We start from the raw sequence: 20,228 nt of genomic DNA on the forward strand, positions 1-20,228 counted from the left end.
CAAAAGTATTTGTAAAATTAATGAAGGCAGGATTTTCACAGCCTGGTCATCCAAACAGCATTCTCCTCCCAAAATGCACACGTGCACACACACACACACACACACACACACTCACTCACACCCCGCCACTCCTGGATTTTGTTCCAGATCCTAACTCTCTTTCCCATTAGCCAAGGTACAAGTCTTGGCATCATCTGTGATTTCTCACTCTCATCCCCTGTACTGAGAACCAGTGACCTGAGTGAAAGGTTTTCTTAATTCGCATCCATGACCCTTAGGATTGTTGGATAGATGTTCCCTGTTAAGAACCATCAATGCCCCGAGAGCAGGAACCACATCTGATGACAGCGGTCCAAAAATAATGCTTCCTGAGTCTAACTGAATTGAGTGCTGTGGGTTCGGGATCATTTATATCAGCATGAATGCCTTGCTGGCCCAGAACACAGAGCCTTAAAGCAAAAGAAAAAGCTTCTTGCAATTTTGCTTGTAATACACCTTCTCTACCATGGACACAAACACCTAATCTCAGAAAGTGCCTCAGAAACTCACTCTTACCTAACGATCATTTCCAGACTCACCACCACACCTAGTGTGCTGAGAGATGCGGCAACAGACGACAGAAAAACAAGCTGCTTCGGAGGAACTGACCGCACATCAGTCAAATGGTTGTTCCCAACTCAAATACGGTCTCCCTGGCAGGCTTTTAAGACGTGATTGCTGGAAATCACTGGGCCCTCCCCACTCCTGTGAGCCGACCAGGAGTGTTGAACGCGTCCTGTTTTTATCACAGCCGGCCCAGCAAGTCCTCGGATGTTGGCAAAGGGCACAGGCGATGGACTCCCCGCCTGAGCCCGGTACTGGGAAGCCGGGCAGCTGCTGCCACCTGCAGGAGCACACGGGGACCTGCGCCGTGCAGGGGGCTCTGCTGGCCCGCGGGGAGGCATCTGCAGAGCTCGCCGTAGCTGTCTAACAGCCAGGGTCACACGGAGCACCCAACGGAGGACCCCAACTTCAAAATGTATGGGCCGATGCTTGCTGATACGATATGCAAGTTTCTTAGACAATTCTGGCCCCAGAAGCAGCATTTTGCACACGCCTGCTGGGTGAACAACAGAAAGAAACCAGACGGAAGTGATCATGGTTAACACCACCAGCTTTCTGAGCCCGGCACCGTCCAGGGAGCCCACCGCGCCCCTCCAACCCGTCAGCTGACACAGACCTTCAGGAGACAGCAGCGGCTCGCTGGCCCTGGGACTACTCCATGCAGTGCTGGGGGCGGTGAAGGTGTTTGTTTTGGTGCTATTTTGTTTCATTTCCTTCAAGAAAAACTATTTCTGAATTGGTGAATTCTGGAAATTAAGAAAGCGGCAGGGTTAGGCAGATTTTTTTGTTTAGCTCACCAAACCACGGGAACAGAGCCTTCGGGTCTGCAGAGCAATCTAGCGGTTTTGCAGGTTACTGGAGAGCTGTGCCCACCGCCACAGGCAGGTCCTGTACATGAATTTCACGCTAAATTTTGGGTTTCTCACGTAGAGATATTTTATGCCAGCACCATGAGCACCACTTCTCTTCCCATAACTCGAACTCACACACACTATACATACACAATACAAGCACATACCCACACACCACACACACGCACACATACACCAAAACCATATACACACATCACATACACAAATCACACACACACACACACAGACTACCGCCACATTTTAAAATGCTGACCTCCTTTCGTTACTTCCTTGCTTTAAGAACTCCAATTGCTTCCTACTGCCCTTCGGAGAAGGCAATGGCGCCCCACTCCAGTACTCTTGCCTGGAAAATCCCATGGACGGAGGAGCCTGGAAGGCTGCAGTCCATGGGGTCGCTGAGGGTCGGACATGACTGAGAGACTTCACTTTCACTTTTCACTTTCATGCATTGAAGAAGGAAATGGCAACCCACTCCAGTGTTCTTGCCTGGAGAATCCCAGGGACAGGGGAGCCTGGTGGGCTGCCATCTCTGGGGTCGCACAGAGTCAGACATGACTGAAGCGACTTAGCAGCAGCAGCAGCAGCAGCCCTTAGAAAACTGACCATGGTCCGTAATGACAGCTGAGGCCTGCTTCTTTCTCCATGACTGGAATCTGGCCCTCTTTCTAAGTGGCAGCAGGGACTGTCTGCGGTACCTGGAGGACACCTGTGACGTTGGTCCCCCCACCCTCTCCACCCCTCCCTTCACTCCCTGAGTTCATCTTCATTCATGTAGATTCCAGAAACAGCCCCTTAGATCGCATCCAGGTCTCCAACTCCCTTCTAATCCATCCTCCTCTGTGGCCAGGATCTCTCTTGCTAAAGCACACACACAGTTACATTACTCCCTGGCTTAAAAAACATGCAAGGCAAAATTACCCACGTGCTAAAATTTCACAGAACTATGCTCCAAGAGAAAAAAGACTGAGTCCTGTCAATATGGGTGAAATCTGAATAAAGTCTCTATTTGTTACTAGGACTGCAGCAGGGACAGCACCCTGGTTTTGCTAAGAGTATTGTGCTTATTCTGTAAGATGGTACCATGGGGGAAGCTGGGGGCACATGGGAACTCTCTGTACTAATTCTGCAACTTTTCTGTGAATCTACATTTTTTAAATTAAAAAAAAAACAAAAACCATAACATGCATTTGTATGACTACTCCAGGTATATAAACTGAAGTCAGACTCCTAATTGTGGGGTATAAGGTCACTCACATCGTTAATAACCTGGCCACAAGAAACTTCCAGACACCACAGCTTCATGCCCCTGCATTTCACACAAAAGCCAAATGAATATACCACGCAGTTCCTCACCTCTGTGTACTGGGTCGTGCTCCTGCTCGAATTTTTCAGTCCTGCTAGAATTTCCTTTTCCACCACACTTCATCTTTCAAGACCGAGGGTAGAGCCCCCTCTTTCATGAGGCCTTCCTATCCTCCTTAAAAGTAATCATGCCTTATATAATCCAGAAAAGAAGAAAACTCTAATTCAAAAAGACACATGTCTTAGCAGCACAACCTAAGTATCCATTCACAGATGAATGGATAAAGAAGTTGTGAGACATAATATATATGTGTGTATATATATATATAATATCCCATTTTTCTCAGCCATAAAAAGGAAGGAAATAATGCCATTTGCACCAACATGGATGGACCCAGGACTGTCACACTACGTGAAGAAAGTCAGAGAAAAATAAGTATCATATGATCTCTTTTCTACATGTAGCCTTTAAAAAAAATTATAGAAAGGAACTTATTTACAAAGCAGAAATAGAACTCACAGACATAGAAAATAAACTTATGGTTACTAGATGGGAAAGTGGGGAGGGATAAATTGGGATTGGGGGGTCGACAGATATACTGCACTACATAAAAAACAGGGAAACAACAAGGGCCTACTGAGGACCAGAGGGAATGAACTGTACTCAGCGTCCTGTATGGCTATAACTGAGGGGCTTCCCCGGTGGTCTAGCGTGGTCTGTACTCCCAATGCAACGGCAGCCAGATCCCACACGTGACAACTAAGTTCATATGCCACAACTAAACATCCCGCATGCTGCAACTAAGACTCAGTACAGCCAAATAAAATATTAAAAAAAAAAAAACTATAATGAGAAAGAATCTGAAGAAAGATAGGTAGGTGCATAATCGAATCACTCTGCCGTACAGCTGAAACTAACACAACATTGGTTTTTGTCTGTTTTTAATTTTATTTTTGGCCACAATGAATGGCACGCAGGATCTTAGTTCCCCAACGAGGGATCAAACTCATGCCTCCTGTGGTAGAATTCAACCACTCAGCTACCAGGGAGGTCCCAATTCAACACGGTTAACCAGGAGTGTGTGTGTGTGTGTGTGTGTGTCCCAATTCAACACGGTTAACCAGCTGTGTGTATGTGTGTGTGTGTGTGTGTGTGTGTGTGTGTGCCCAGTCACTTAGTTGTGTCTGACTCTGTGCATCCTCATGGACTGCAGCCTGCCGGGCTCCTCTGTCCATGAGACTTTGCAGGCAAGAATACTGGAGTGGGGTGCCATTTCCTCTAGCCCCACATCTACCTTCACTTTGATTCTCGGCTTCCAGGCTTTTCTCTCGGCTGTTTATCTGTGGCCCCTACTCGCCAGGGAGCCCCTCCCATGGAGACAGCCAGCTGCACTCACCATCTTTACTCAGCACCTGCCACAGGGCCTGGCACACAGGGCGCACTCTGTTCATCCTTGTTCTGGGGGGACCGTGGCTATTAACAGCTAACATGGCCAGGGTAAGGAGCCTGGACTCACTTCACCCTCGACCTTGAAAGCTAACCAGTGTTCTCAGCATGAGCAAGGCAATGCAATGAGTTCTTTAGGTCACCCCCGGCCTGACGTCGTCCTCAGTTTAGGTTTTCTAAATAAAGAGAATTCTAAGACATTCATGAATATGAGTCTATCAAAACGTATAGTAAGGTTGAAATTAGCAAGGAAAATAAAACCAGTGCCCTCCAAACAAGCACCAAGTCACAGACCATCAAATACACTTACTAACCACTGGCAAAAACACGATTAGAAGGCTATCCTACGGATGTATTTGTTTATTTGTCAGATAAGCACTGATGTCCAGTTTTTAACAGATGCTATTTATATCAGAATCATAACAAAAGTGCTATCCATCTGCCTTGGCATCCAGAGAAAACATAATTCAACACGAGAGTAAGAAACGTGCACAGCCCAACAGAAATGGCATCAGAAGCGAAAACTGTTGGAACTGGAATCATGGCGGGGGGGAGGGGGGTGGAATTATCACTTGACAAAACTGGGGACAAGTTGCAAGCAGCACAGAAGATTTTGGCAGCTAAATCCAGATCCTTGAGAAAAATCTTCTCCCCATCTATTCTGACATCAAATGATGTTCTGTCGCAGCAGGGGCATATTCACTTTAAAGCTCCCTTTTGGACCTTCTACACACTTACTCCCGCATTTACTGAGCATCAGGGTTTAGAGTCAAGAAGACATGGAGTCACAATTGGTTCCGTTATCGACCATGCAGACTTGCAAGGTAATTAACCTCCTCGTCACCCAGTTTTCTCATTTGCAAAATGGAGATAATATCTCTCTTTAAATCAAGTATTCTTACCAGGTGGCTCAGTGGTAAACAATCCACCTGCTAATCAAGACACAGGTTTGATCCCTGGGTTGGGAAGATCCCCTGGAGAAGGAAATGGCTACCCACTCCAGTATTCTTGCCTGGAGAATCCCATGGACAGAGGAGCCTGGCGGGCTGCAGTCCATGGGGTCACAAAGAGTCGGACACGACTGAGCGACAGCATGCACGCACATTCTTAACCTGGGATCTATGGACAAGGTTCACGCGTGTGCACTTCCGGACCTTCAAACTCTCTGAGATTAAATTCCAAAGGGTGTGAGAGGTGATTTTTCCACAGGGAGGATACATGGCTTCCACCAGGCCCTCAAGGTGCAAGTGACCCACAATGGTTGAGTGAAGCCCTCTACAGGCTGATGCTAGAACTTCCCTGGTGGGCCAGTGGTTAAGACTTTGCCTTCCAATGCCGGGGGTGTGGGTTCGATCCCTGGTTGGAGAACTAAGATCCCACATGCCACGGGGCATGACCCCAAACAACCAACCAAACAAAAAAAGCTGTCGCAGGACCCAGATAATGTATCTAAAGAGACTGACACGCAGGAGGCTGTGCTCACTCCTTGGTGGCTGCCACAGACTTTAGGTCCTGGGAAGGCAGAGCAAGAAACTCAGAGCCCAGGTGGAAGGCAGGGAGACCGTTACGGTGTGAGGTGCGAAGCATGGTCTTGGGTTTTACAGGAAGGGCGACAAAGGATGGCAGACCAAAGTCAGTCCAGAAACGGCCCAGCAGGAGAAAATGACAGGGAGGAGCCCCCAAAGGCAAAGGAGGGTGGCTGACCATCTCCGCAGTGTCCTCACTGCCTGGACCAGGGCCTGGCGCATGGCAGGTGTTCAATAGGTAACTGCTAAGCACACAAATGACTGGAACCAACCCCGGGGACCTGATAACACCATTTACCGAAAAACAAAATTCAGGAGGTGTTCCTGAAAATTTCTATTCTGCTGGCTATTGTTTAATCTTATTCTGTTATGTATTTTGTAAATTTTGACTCTGATTTGTGCCTTGTACTACTCAAAAATTCTATACAAATGCAACAGTCTACATTTGTTTCCCTTAATAGCTAGGACACTGAGCCTACATGCTGGGCACTCCGTGTTAAACCGGATCCTCTGGGACTTGCTGATGAAGCCCCGGAGAAACGTCCTTTCGATGGAGGCATTAGAAACACTTTCTTTTTTCCAGAGGAATTAAAATGCCTTATTTGCCTGGACAAAATAACTTCAACTTCTTTCTTTTTTTGGTTGTTTTAAATTTTCTTTTTCCTGAGTTTAAGAAGTTCATAGCTAATAAAACAAGAGAGAGGCAGATGCACAAATAGAGAGAGCAAATCAGTGGTTACCAGTGGGGAGAGGGAAGCGGGGACGGGCAAGATGGAGGTGAGGAGGAAAACGGGGTTGTTACGGGATTACGTGAAATCATTTGTGAAATTTTTAAAAAGTATAAACCACTATAAAAAATTTAAAGACTCTTTCATTTGATTAAAAATAAACAAAAAAAGAAGCTCACAGCCAAATTTGCAGCCCAACTATATTAATCACTACGAATTATCTGACTATTCTTTCTTGAAGTTACTTTCCTATTTACCATATTGTATGCATTGTTACAAGTCCCCTCAAAGCCCAGTGCAGACGTGCGGAGGGATGTGCAGAGCACACACATCTCTGAGAGCGTGAGAGGACTGGCTGAGAAAGCAGGCTCTGTCCCCAGGCAGTCCTGGAGCAGAGGCCACATGCCAGCACCTATCTGTCGTGCAGCCTTCTTTGTAGCTGCTCTACATCCTTGCTACCTCATCTATAAAATGGGAACAATAACTGTACCGTTTCCTAGGCAAGAAGCACTCGATTTAAAAAAGGTAATGAGAGGTTCCAAACTGAGCCTGGAACACAGTGAGTGCTCAGTAATAGCCAGGAGGAGCAATGGTGATAGAAATAATCAAACTGCAGAAAAACAGGTGAAAAGATAATGGTGGTGCCTAAAACATATTAAACAAATAGCAGTAAAAGTTTGAAACCAAGAGGAAAAAAAGTAGAAAACGAAGCTCTTTCCTACTGGAAGTGTATCATGTTCATATGTTATCTCCATTCACAGAGTTTCCCCAAACATTCCTTCCCTTTACATCTCCTCTTCTAAATGGCGTGGATGTCCTAGACAGCACTGTGTGGAAAGTGAATCGACATTTAACTAGTATAAAGATCCAATCTGTATAACTGCACAAACCTAGATCTGGAGTGAAAGTTGCTCAGTCATGTCCGACTCTTTGCAACCCCAGAGACTATACATAGAATAGCAAGAAGAGATAAAAAAAAGCCTTCTTCAGCGATCAATGCAAAGAAATAGAGGAAAACAACAGAATGGGAAAGACTAGAGATCGCTTCAAGAAAATTAGAGATATCAAAGGAACATTTCATGCAAAGATGGGCTCAATAAAGGACAGAAATGGTATGGACCTAACAGAAGCAGAAGATATTAAGAAGAGGTGGCAAGAATACACGGAAGAACTGTACAAAAAAGATCTTCACGACCCAGATAATCATGATGTGATCACTCACCTAGAGCCAGACATCTTGGAAAGTGAAGTCAAGTGGGCCTTAGAAAGCATCACTATGAACGAAGCTAGTGGATGTGATAGAATTCCAGTTGAGCTGTTTCAAATCCTGAAAGATGATGCTGTGAAAGTGCTGCACTCAATATGCCAACAAATTTGGAAAACTCAGCAGTGGCCACAGGACTGGAAAAGGTCAGTTTTCATTCCAATCCCAAAGAAAGGCAGTGCCAAAAAATGATCAAACTACCGCACAATTGCACTCAACTCACATGCTAGTAAAGTAATGCTCAAAATTCTCAAAGCCATCCTTCAGCAATACGTGAACTGTGAACTCCCTGATGTTCAAGCTGGTTTTAGAAAAGGCAGAGGAAATTGCCAACCGGAGATCAAATTGCCAACATCCGCTGGATCATGGAAAAAGCAAGAGAGTTCCAGAAAAACATCTATTTCTGCTTTATTGACTATGCCAAAGCCTTTGACTGTGTGGATCACAATACACTGTGGAAAATTCTGAAAGAGATGGGAATATCAGACCACCTAACCTGCCTCTTGAGAAATCTGTATGCAGGCCAGGAAGCAACAGTTAGAACTGGACATGGAACAACAGACTGGTTCCAAATAGGAAAAGGAGTGCATCAAGGCTGTATATTGTCACCCTGCTTATTTAACTTCTATGCAGAGTACATCATGAGAAATGCTGGACTGGAAGAAACACAAGCTGGAATCAAGATTGCCGGGAGAAATATCAATAACCCCAGATATGCAGATGGCACCACCCTTATGGCAGAAAGTGAAGGGGAGCTAAAAAGCCTCTTGATGAAAGTGAAAGAGAAGAGCGAAAAAGTTGGCTTAAAGCTCAACATTCAGAAAACGAAGATCATGGCATCCAGTCCCATCACCTTATGGGAAATAGATGGGGAAACAGTGGAAACAGTGGCAGACTTTACTTCGGGGGGGCTCCAAAATCACTGCAGATGGTGACTGCAGCCATGAAATTAAAAGATGCTTACTCCTTGGAAGAAAAGTTATGACCAACCTAGATAGCATACTCAAAAGCAGAGACATTACTTTGCCGACTAAGGTCCGTCTAGTCAAGGCTATGGTTTTTCCTGGGGTCATGTATGGATGTGAGAGTTGGACTGTGAAGAAGGCTGAGTGCCGAAGAATTGATGCTTTTGAAGTGTGGTGTTGGAGAAGACTCTTGAGGGTCCCTTGGACTGCAAGGAGATCCAACCAGTCCATTCTGAAGGAGATCAGCCCTGGGATTACTTTGGAAGGAATGATGCTGAAGCTGAAACTCCAGTACTTTGGCCACCTCATGCGAAGATTTGACTCATTGGAAAAGACTCTGATGCTGGGAGGGATTGGGGGCAGGAGGAGAAGGGGACGACCGAGGATGAGCTGGCTGGATGGCATCACGGACTCGATGGATGTGAGTCTGAGTGAACTCCGGGAGTTGGTGATGGACAGGGAGGCCTGGCATGCTGCGATTCATGGGGTCGCAAAGAGTCGGACACGACTGAGCGACTGAACTGAACTGAGACTATACAGTCCATGGAATTCTCAAGGCCAGAATACTGGAGTAGGGAGCCTTTCCCTTCTCCAGGAGATCTTCCCAACCCAGGGATCGAACCCAGGCCTCCTGCATTACAGGCAGATTCTTTACCAGCTGAGTTACAGGGGAAGCAGATCTGGGGTAATTTTAGATAAATACATTTTACAAAAAGGTCAGTTCTCTTGTGATATTTAAAGGAAGAAAGTGACTTTAGCTTCTTGCCTCATCACACTTTCTCATCTATATTAAACAGCTTATTTTTCAACCCTGGCAGGGGAAGGAGTCATCCAAGAGAAACTTCAGTGACTCTCCTCATCTACTAACCTTAAACATTCACTTGATCTGTCAAGAGGCTTTACGAAAGCAACTGTCTTGTTAACAGCCAGTGGGCTCCCAGTGGATTCCTGCTCCAGGCGGGCCCCAGACTCCTGAGCATTCTGCTAGAGCTGGTTCTGTCTCCATGTGCCAGTCAGCTGGAGGGGTCACAGCAAGGGCGATGCAGAGATCTCTGCACGGGAGAGGTGGACAGCTGCAAAAGGGTAGGGACACGAAAGACAAAGGGGACAGCAGATTTAATGTCTCCGGTAAGCAATTCTTGACAAATATCTACAAGCACAGGCACCTGCCATGAGCCAGTCCCTAAACTCATGGTGGTGTTCCCATGAGCACAGGTGACTGAAATAAATCCTTGCCCTCCTAAAGCTTGCAGTAAGGCTGAGTAGGAGACAAACATGTTCACAGATAATCAAAGGGCCCTTGCCTGATTCACTTTCAGTTCCCCAGATTTAGCCAAGTAAACACATCTGTTGAAGGCAATGGATAAAAGAGAAGGAACAGCAGTATGTGAAAGTTGAAAATAAAAAAACAATTTTACATTATTTCTGTAAGTCCACTCATTTAGTGGCACACAAAATTTAAGAAACATTATTAAATTAGTCCTCTTGAAAACGAAATAAGAGTCTTCTTAACAGGGTCAAGGCATCCTGAAAGGCAAAGATTTTCAGGACAGAAGGAAAAGGAAGTACGGGGTAATTCAGCCAATGGTCTTAAATAACCGCTGAACATTTCAGAGAGTGCTTCCAAACAGAGTTCTGAGGGAGGCAGGGATCACTCCTGCAGTTTGAGGAAGAGGAATGTTCGAGAAAGCCTGAAGATTCTGACATGAGACAGAAGTGCTCAGTTTGAATTCTGGCCCTGCAACTTCTAGTGGTGTGATTCTCAGGGACAGACCCCTTCACCCTGCGGGGTTCAAGTCCTCATCTACAAGGCGGAACTTAAAATAGTCGAAAGGCTGCTGTGGGGACAAACGGAAGTAGAAAACATGAGTCAGAGTGATGTGACCCTCAGAGAGACTGGGAGACAGATTCACCACCTTCTACGTTGTTTATAGTCGGTCTTTATAGAAATATAAAAAGGATGGGGCTATTCACTGCAGGAGAGTATTCACTCTGGGAGATAGTGGACAGAGAAGGCTGGCGAGCCGCAGTCCATGGGATCGCAGAGTCAGATGTGACTGCGCGACTGAAAAATAACAACGAATTCACCGCAGGAGCCCCCAGACCCGACAACGGCTCCTGGCACAGGCAAGCGCGCCACATACACACGTGCGTGAAACGAGTAAACGGGTCACTACCGCCTCTTAGCCACAGACAAGGAGGGGATGCGACGTGTCCCGGGGCTGTGGCACCCCAGAGCTGTCCTCCCGGGCCCTCCTCAGCGCCCCCCACACTCCCCGCTGCGGGCTCGTGCGCTCTTGCCGAGGCCGCTCCGCCTTACCCCGGCCCCTTTCTCAATCCTCCGACTCATGGGAGCCAACTCCGCGCGCGGACTCCAGGGCCCCCTGGCCGCAGAGGACCAACCCACGCGGTGTCGCTAGGACGCTGTTGCCCGAGCGACGACGGCGCTCGCTGACTGGAGAACATGTTTCCCCACCCGGGAAGAAACGGAGCTCCGATTGGCCAAGTAGACTAGGAAGTCGTCGCCGAGGGGGCGTGACCAGGCCTGCCCGGTGGCTCCGCCCCCCGCCACGCGGGAGGAGCTTCCGCCCGAGGTCATGGCCTCCGGGGAGCTGGTACCGCGGCTAGAGTCAAGGTGGCGGGCAACGTGGGAGCGCTTTTCTGTTAACCTGGCCGTCGCGCGAGCTGTCGGACGGGTCGCAGAGTACCTCTTCGAGCCGCGTGGCCGGGGAGGTTAGTCTCATCCTGCGAAGCAGACTCCTCACCTGTTAAAAAAAAACCAAGCGTACCCACCCAGAGCCTGGGGTCAGGATGAAGAAAGTCCAAGTGAAAGTCGTTCAGTCGTGTCCGACTCTTTGCAACCCCATGGACTAGTCCGTGGAATTCTCCAGGCCAGAATACTGGAGCGGGTAGCGTTTCCCTTCGTAACGGGATCTTCCCAACCCAGGGATTGAACGCAGATCTACCCGCATTGTAGGCAAATTCTGTAGCAGCTGAGCCGCAAGGGAAGGCCTCAGGATGAAGGCAGGTGTCTAAGCCCCGACCGCGTCTGCGCCCTTCCGGCGTGTTAGCACTTAGCGATTCTGATTGTCGCCTCCTGTGTCTAGTTGTGTCCTCGTCCCGGTGATCTGGGGAAAAGGCAGGACAAGGCTGCTTTTCCCAGCCTGGTATCCTCAGCGCTCACATCCCGGTCTTCCTCCAACCCCAGTAGATAGGTAAATAAATAGTTATCCAATGAGCCAGTTTTTTACCATGCTCACAGGCTGACTAGCAATTCAGTAAGTCATGTGGGTAATGGTGTGTGGTTTAGTCGCTCCTGTCCAACTCTTAGGACCCCATGGACTGTAGCCCACCAGCTCCTCTGTCCATGGGATTTCCCGTTGGAAATACAGGAGTGGGTTGCTGATCCCTTCTCCAAGGGAATCTTCCTGGACCCAGGGACCAAACCTAGGTCTTCTGCATTGCAGGCAGGTTCTTGACTTCCTAAGCCATCAGGAAAGCCCAGTAATAGTAGCGATAATGTGGCTGACTCCTCGGAGCACTGCACTTACCCAGGCACCTATCTAAATACTTTACGTGCACTTAATCTTCATTTATCTTCATAACAGCCCTAGGACGTAGGTTCTAGGAGTAATTATTCCCATTTTACAGATAGGACACTAAGGCACAGACAGGCACAGTGAGTCAGTGGCAAAAGCAGGATTAGAACCCATGCAGGCTAAGTCCTGGGCTTCCCTGGTGGCTCTGCAGTAAAGAATCTGCCTGCAGTGCAAGAGACCCAGGTTTGATCTCTGGGTCGGGAAGTTCCCCTGGAAGAGGGCATGGCAACCCACTCTAGTATTCTTGCCTGGAGAAATCCCATGGACGGAGGAGCCCGGCAGGCTACAGTCCATAGGGTTGCACAGAGTCGGGCACAATTGAAGCGACTAAGCAGCAGCAGGCTGAGTCCCAGGTCCTACTGTGCGTCAGCCTGTTCATCACTGTGTTAACTCACAGGTGAGAGAAGCAATGGCCCCAGAGGTGCAGCCTTACTGAGGAATCCCGGCCACACGGTTCTATCAGTTGGTAAGTTACAGGGTGACCTGCCGAGAGCCCCAGAAAAGGATTCCTCCTGTCGATCTGACTGTTCATCACTGGCTAGCTAGTTTTCTACTCACTGAGAAAGTCAATTCATGTCTTCTCTCTGCTCAGACCTCCCACACCCTTTAACTCATCACCCTAAGTGAGTGACCTCACCTCAGGCCCCACTGAGAAAACCAGTCCATAAGAAGGGAATGTACGTTTGCCTTACGATCACTTTGGCCCCCATCTCTTCTGCTCTTGTTCCAAAAGGCTTTGGAACTTTGGAACCGAAAGGGTGCTTTCCACAGAGGCCATTTCTGCCCCTCGTGTCCTAAACCCCATTGCCATTCACCAGCTCTTGGACTGAACTGTGCAAGTCAGCAGATCTCCAAGGGTGGTCTGGGGACCCCTGAGTGTCCTGAGACCCCCTTCAGAGAGTCCATAATTATCAAAACCGTCTTCGGAGTAAGGTATTGCTTGTGTGTTCACTCTCACTTTCTCATAAGTGTACAGTAGGGTTTTCCAGACACTCCATGATGCATGACAGTGCAGCAGACTTGAATGAGAACAAAACCAGGAGAATCCAGCTGTCTTCTGTTAAGGCAGATATTAAAGAATTCATAAAGATATAAACGGCCTTTCTTCACTCTCTCTTTTTGTTTTGGAAAATACAATCGTTTCATAAAATGTTACTGTGTGACAGGTTTATTGTTATTTTAAATGAATTGGTAAACAAATGTTAAACTTTTTTATCACTTTTACTGTCTCGTATGATAGTGATAGATATAACTCACAAAAAAGAAAAGCTCTGGGGGATCCTCAGTACTTTTCAAGAGTGTAGGACTTCCCTGGCCATTCTGTGGTTAAGACTCCATGCTCTGGTCTTCCCAGGTGGCTCAGGGGTAAAGCATCCGCCTGCCAATGCAGGGGACACAGGCTCCATCCCTGGTCTGAGACGATCCCACTTGTCATGGAAAAACTAAGCCCGTGCCCCACAACTATTAAGCCTGTGCTCTAGAGCCTGACAACTGGAACTGCTGAGCCCAAGGGCCATAACTACTGAAGCTCGAACACCCCAGAGCCTAAGCTCTGAGACAAGAGAAGCCACCGCCATGAGAAGCCCAAGCACCGCGGCAAGAGGGCGGCCACGCTCACCGCAACTACAGGGAAGCCTGCACAGCCGTGATGACCCAGCACGGCCAAAAATAAATAGTAAAATAAATAACATTGTAAACCTCTAGGTGGCGCTAGTGGTAAAGAACCTGCCTGCCACTACAGGAGACAAGAACCAGTCCCTGAGTCAGGAAGATCCCCTGGAGGAGGGCATGGAAACCCACTCCAGTATTCTTGCCTGGGAAATCCCATGGACAGAGGAGCCTGGTGGGCTACAGTCGATGGGGTCACAAAAGAGTCGGGACACGAGTGAAACAATCCAGCCCGCACGCACGCAGTTTTGATCCCTGGTCAGGGAAGATCCCAGATGCCATGTGGCACAGCCGAAATGAAAAAAAGATACCTTTCAGTACTACTGAAACCAGGTACATTCCCTGCTCGAGAAATTGCTACAGCCTCTACTACACAACCACTGTGAGACTTTGCCTCTGAAAACCTCTGATGGAATCTGGAGACGCAAACCTGTGGAAAGGTGAGGGAAGTACATTTACGCCTGTGATAATCCAGCAGCCAGCTCATCCCTCAGTGATCCAGAAGAAACTCGGGGTGGTGGAGAGCTATGTGTGCCCTCCAGGTGCTGAATACTCACAGCTACATTTTCGGCACAGCTCAGTACCTCTGGGAGACCAGGCTGGGAGAGCAAGGCTATGACCATCTCGTGGTTAATCAACAGCGATGTTATAGGTGGAGGTTATGCTTCCATGTAGAGTAATAAGTAGCAGGAACTGATTAACCCCTCAGAAGTTAAGTGCTATTTTCCACCTCGTCTATTAATAAAGGATGGTCGAGCTGGCACCAGCCACGAATGCATGGTCCGTCTAAAGAGAAGCGGAGGACGTCCCTGGGAAGCCCACTTGAGATTTCTCTGGCGGTTGTGCTTTGGGTGGCCTCGCAGAATGGAGACCAGACTCTCCTGAGCTGTCCTTGGGCGAAAATAAAATTAAACGAAAAGAAATGAGGTACAGGCGTCTCTTTGGAAAGAACCACCGTGGTTATTTTTTGTCTTTGCTAAAATAGGTACTTCCTCTCCGGGCGGGATATGTACCTTGACAGATGACGCAGCTGCTCATTTTAGTTCAATCAACCAGAAACTAAATTGCACATTTTAAACATTGTCACTACAAATAATTGATTATCGTCTGTAAACAGGGGACCAGTTTAGGATCATCTGTGGAGAGACGGGTAACCGCTCCTGGGTTTCTTTCCCCTTTTGTGTGCCAGTAGATGGGGACGCCTTTCATTTCCCTTAACAGTTACTGCCTGTCTCTGTTCTCGAAGACAGGAATCAAAATCCACTTATCTTACCCCTGAACAAGATTCCACGGTGAAGAATACCAGTGTTTAGAATTTTAATGAATTCTGCCCTCCGAACGTCTTATTGCAGCAATCTGAGAGGAACGGCCCTCCCTCCGGAACAAAGAAGCAGTTAGAAAATAACAATTTCGTGTTTCCTACACCTGGGCAGCTGGCAAACCCCTGACAATCACAAGCACTTCTCTCTGCGGAGAGCCAGGATCTCGCGACAGCTTGTAATTAGTGGTGTTTAGCATTTAATTTGCCTTTAGTTAGGTAACAAGCATTTATTGATTACCTGATAGGAAGGGAGCGCTGTGCTAAACACGGAATGGGGACAGAGTGATGAATGAGGCACGGGCTCTACTTATAGTCTCTACTTGCGGCTGAAAACACCTCCTTGGGAAAGGAAACTTGAAACCAGGAACAAAATGTTTTCTTAACAATTGTAAACCAATATCCCATTATAGAGAGTTATTACTCTTTGAGAATTCCTGGCACACTCCATTCTAAAGAGAAAAGTACTTGCTGCCACGGCTTGTCTCATGGAGAGAGTGGGGACACCCAAGTCACTCCTTCTCTGGACTAAAGAAGGTTCTGGCCTTTTCTGCTGCAGAGTCCCAAGTGTGGTAGGGACCCAGGAGGGAGAGAGCCACCAGCCCCTGACAATCTGTCTGCCCCAATCTGCAACCCCTCTGACATTTTGGTAAAAATGGAAGCCGGGGTACCCACAAGATGGCAGCGTCAGAGAGCTAAGTTAATTCATGGTGACCTCCTGGAGACTGTCTTTCGAGGCCAGCTTGAGGCAGGTGGTAGAAATGAATTGGCAACACTTAGAAATAGCAGCGGAGAAGGCAATGGCACCCCGCCTCCAGTACTCTTGCCTGGAAAATCGCATGGACGGGGGAGCCTAGTGGGCTGCCATCTATGGGGTCGCTAAGAGTCGGATACGACTGAAGCAACTTAGCAGCAGCAGCAGAAATAGCAAGGAGGGCTTTTCAAGAGGGCAAAACAGTCCAGCCAAGTTGAGGAAGAGCTTGCAGGGGGCATAGGAGTGAGCTGTGTGGCCGGGCCAGAGAGGGCCCAGGCAGTGAGTCACAGATGACGTGCTGGTGAAGTCCGAGGCTGTTGAGACGCCCAGAGTAGGCTGAATTCAGTGGCCAGTCGGGACGCTCCGGACGTCAGCACTTCTTTTCTGAGCTGACTTCTTGGCACCAAGGAGAGTGAGACATGGTTTGATTCTCAAGAAGCAGATAGTCCCTGAGTTCGGGGTCTGTTAGGAGGGGCACGGCAGTGGTCCCCACCCTTGGGAGGAGGTGCAGCGAGAGATGCCAGGGGTTTCTCGGAGTAGACCGCACCCGAGCTGAGCCTCAAGCTTAAGTCAGTGTCGTCTGGGTGGAGTCCAGGCAAAGGGGACAGGCTGAGTTGGGCACAGAGGACCAAACAGCCAGGGGTTCTTGGGCAGAATGAGATGGGTGCCAAGGTACCAGCTGCATTTGAGTAAAAAAAAAAAGTTTTTTCTGGAAATCACATGTACTGTGGACTCTAAAGGGGAGAAATAAGAGACGAGAAAAATAGGGTTGGGGGAGATTTTTAACCAGATCACTTTTTTTTTTTTGAGGATGCAAAAGACTGGAGAAGAGAGTCTTATTGGCTTTGGGAGTTTTTCCTTCTGCAGAGATGGCCTTGCTCGCGATATTTTAAGACTTCTGTTCCCAGCTGGTGCCCGACACCACGGATACATGTAAAGATGACAACTCTCAAGAGGGGAAAATGCATTTTCTGGTTGATTTTTTTTTTCATATTTTAAACACATTTAGCATTCCCTGGTTTTTAAAGAAGGCTTTTAATAGAGCACAGATTCCTTTCGTCAATGGTGAGGGGGACAGATTTAAAGACTGCAGCCCAGACATCCAGTGCCAACTCGCTTACAGGGATCCAAGTGTGAGAATCAGACTGTCATTTGATGTGTAGATTTGGCAAAGACTCAGCACGCCTCAGAGAAGGCGGTGTTGGGCCCAAGCTGTGTGCCGGGCGCTCACATAACCAATCCTCTCTGCCCTCGCCAGCAAAGTCCACCCCCGGCTAAAAACGTCACGCTCTCCCCTATGGATCAGCTCCTCTGGGGTTGGATGGATAGGCAGTTTGACCACTTAAGAATCACAGCATGCTTGGACAGGGTAGGATGTCAAAACACTTGAGATGAGACCTCCTCGTTATGAGATGAAAAGGGGCCGTCCCCTCGGTCCCACCACCAGTGGGGGCAGAGTGGGTTAGAACCGAATGCCTGACTCATTGCAGTGCGTTGTATTTCTTCCCACCTGCATGCCCCTCTCTGGTGCCTGCCCTGCTCACATCCCGCCTGTTTACAGACCAGCTCTCGCCCTGTCTCTTCCATTCAGCCGTCTCCCTGCTGTCACTCAAGTCGCCTCTCCTTGCTCGGCATCTTCGGAGGGCTGGCTCTCTGCACCGCTCCTTCTGTTCCTGACTGGGGAGGAGGCAGGGCACCAGCCTAGGTCTTTCTTGGGAAGTTATGGGCCCCCCAAGGCCAGGACCAGGAGCAGTGCATAGAAGGGGCAGGGCAGACGGTGTTCAGAAAAAATGAAACCCACTCCAACAGTGCAAGATGCCTCTCAGAAAATATTAGGTGCTAATTATATGCCATATTCTGACCTAGGAAAATACAGCCCCGTCCTGCTTTCAGGGTGTCACTGCACGGGAAGACCAGTGCAGAGCAGTAGGCGGGGGTGGGATGAGAGGAAGGCAGGGAACACCTGGGAGTAGAGGGGCGACATTCACCAGGTCAGGCAGGGCTGGGCATCTCAGGGAGGCCAGAGAGGAGGCAGGCTGAGAGGTGGGGGTCTGCTTCAGTGGCCGGAGAGGACCCCCAGCAATGGAATGACCGTCCCAGAAGGTGGTGAGCCTGTCGGGACTGGACATCCAGGGATGTCAGAGGGCATTCCTCACTGCGGGAGGCTGGACCACCTGGCCAACGTGCCACCCCAGTCTGAAAGTGCTTGTTCAGCAGGGAGAGGGGGAAGGTGATGCTTTGTGGGCAGGGCTGGGACCAGGCTCTACGGGAGGACAGGATCCACAGGGCGGAGTCCTCCGGGACACCCAAGGACCCTCTCCACCACTGCAAACAGCAGCCACCCTGCTCAGAAAGGCGATAAAGCTGTGTCACACGTGGGGGCTCCCAGGACAAGGACTGCACACCCGCCTGCATCCACAGGCCTGGGGGGCCTCCCCGTGGACTGAGGACAGCGGCTGTCACCTGTGACTTGGCCACTAGGGGGTGCTCATCAGCAAGGCCAGGCACAGATCTGCGATTCTGTGAATTACATGAGTGTTTTCAAAGCCACTTTTAAATCTTGTGACCATCCCATGAGTTAGCGTGATGGAGAGATTGGAGAATTTACGTGGCTTACCTGCTCAGGTGAGAGGGCCTTCTTGGGTATTTCAGATGAAGGGAATAGGTGCGTGGTGGGGGGTGGGGGGGGATGGTTGCTGAGTCCTGGATGGCCGTGTCAGAGCCTGGAGGCCATGGGGACAGGTCCAGCTGGCGGGGGGCTGTGGCTGAATCCAGCTGCTTGGGCGTTACAGCCTATGCAGGTCCCCCACGTGCCTTTTGGAATCTTTTTAGTCTGCGAAGTCAAAAGGCCAGGCAAGCCGGGACTTCCCTGGAGACGGGGACGTGCAAGAACCCCATGGTGGGATCCGTAAGGTCAGCCCACTGCCCAGGCCTCTCTGGCCCTGTCCATCTGTCCCTCACCTTGGCCCCTCAAACCCCACCCACCCCCAGGGGCTGCTACCCCCCGGGTCACTCTGCTCTCCAACCTGGCTTCACTCGTAGGATCCACAGCACCTTTGGCCTCAAGTCATTTTGCCCTTGACTTTGCCCCAAGTGTGAGAGGTAGCAACTGCTCCCAGCACACGACACCCTAGAGCACTCAGAGCCAGGGGCTGGGGCAGAAGGTACCTTGGGGATGTTCTAACACAGCCAACCACCTCCTCCTTCTGTGGATCTGGTGAACCAGGAGGCCGGTACCGGTCCCTCACCCCTTCTACCTGCAGAGGGGTCGAGGGTAGGGGGGCACCTCCAGGCAGCATTCCTTCAGTTAAGCCTTTTTGGGGCTTTCATTTCTTCTTACAAAATCCAACTCTCATGACCCCTGAGGCCTTCTGGGAGCTGGGCTCCTGACCGCACTGGCTGCCAGCCTCTGAGCGCTGCCCAGCACACACCCCCATCCCCAGGCGGCCCTCAGCCCGGGGTCCCTCACCTGCCCCTGGTCACTCAGGGGGCCTCTTCTTGTTGGCCTCCCTGGTCCTTCAGGAGCACCCGGGTCCCCAGCAGCCCATTTGGGCCTGAACACACCCCAGGTTTTATGACATCACTTCCCTGCCAGAGCGGGCACGCGACACAGGCTGGGGACCCTAGTGCCGCCAGCAGCGCCCACGGCCATCCGAAGTGTGTCCTGAGTGGATCCAGGGACTGTGGTGAAACATCCACCGGGCAGGGCTGGAGGGGACGCTCATTGAGCTCCGTGAACATGCAGCCTCACCCTGCCTCTCTATTCAGCGGCTCCACCTTTATTATAATCTGCCTGATTTTAGGTGATCTGGAGGTGATTTAGGAGCGGACCCCCGCCCCCCCGGAACATAGCAGACTGGATGTGGGCCCAAGGGGGGTCTAGGTCATCCCAGACACCAAAATAAATTCTGGGACTTCACCAGAGACCCAAAGGAGCTAGTTCATTTGAAGATCAGCGTGACTTTTCAGAGTCCAGGCATTTTATCCAATAAAAGAACATCCTTGACTTCCCTCCCACAAGGCATCAGTTAGATGGGCTCTGGAATTCACAGAGGCAAAGGAAAGTCAGCAGCTCAGACTCTACACCACCATCTGCCTTGCTGAAAGGGACCTTCCCAGACTGAGCCCGAAAGCCCTGGACCCCACGTGCGGCCAAACCTCTTCCCACTTCTCTCCTCCCGC

The 20,228-nt window shown here is 49.5% G+C and overlaps 1 protein-coding gene and 1 long non-coding RNA gene across 2 annotated transcripts in view; one reads left to right on the plus strand and one right to left on the minus strand.

The window, feature by feature from the left end:
* EFCAB6 (EF-hand calcium binding domain 6) overlaps window positions 1–11,222 on the minus strand; it is a 268,456-nt gene extending 257,234 nt beyond the window's left edge. The window contains exons 1-2 of the mRNA XM_069581729.1: window positions 11,028–11,222; window positions 9,576–9,780 (exon numbers count right to left, since the gene is read on the minus strand). The gene's annotated coding sequence lies outside the window, so the exon portion shown is untranslated. The remainder of the gene's footprint in view (window positions 1–9,575; window positions 9,781–11,027) is intronic.
* A 69-nt stretch (window positions 11,223–11,291) lies between these two features.
* Window positions 11,292–14,897, plus strand: LOC138436161 (uncharacterized). Its single transcript, XR_011255359.1, has 3 exons — window positions 11,292–11,440; window positions 12,704–12,772; window positions 13,661–14,897. It is a non-coding gene; the product is annotated as an uncharacterized lncRNA (long non-coding RNA).
* The last annotated feature ends 5,331 nt before the right edge of the window (window positions 14,898–20,228 follow it).

The sequence above is a fragment of the Ovis canadensis genome, chromosome 3 (assembly GCF_042477335.2).
Source record: "Ovis canadensis isolate MfBH-ARS-UI-01 breed Bighorn chromosome 3, ARS-UI_OviCan_v2, whole genome shotgun sequence".
NCBI lineage: Eukaryota > Metazoa > Chordata > Mammalia > Artiodactyla > Bovidae > Ovis > Ovis canadensis.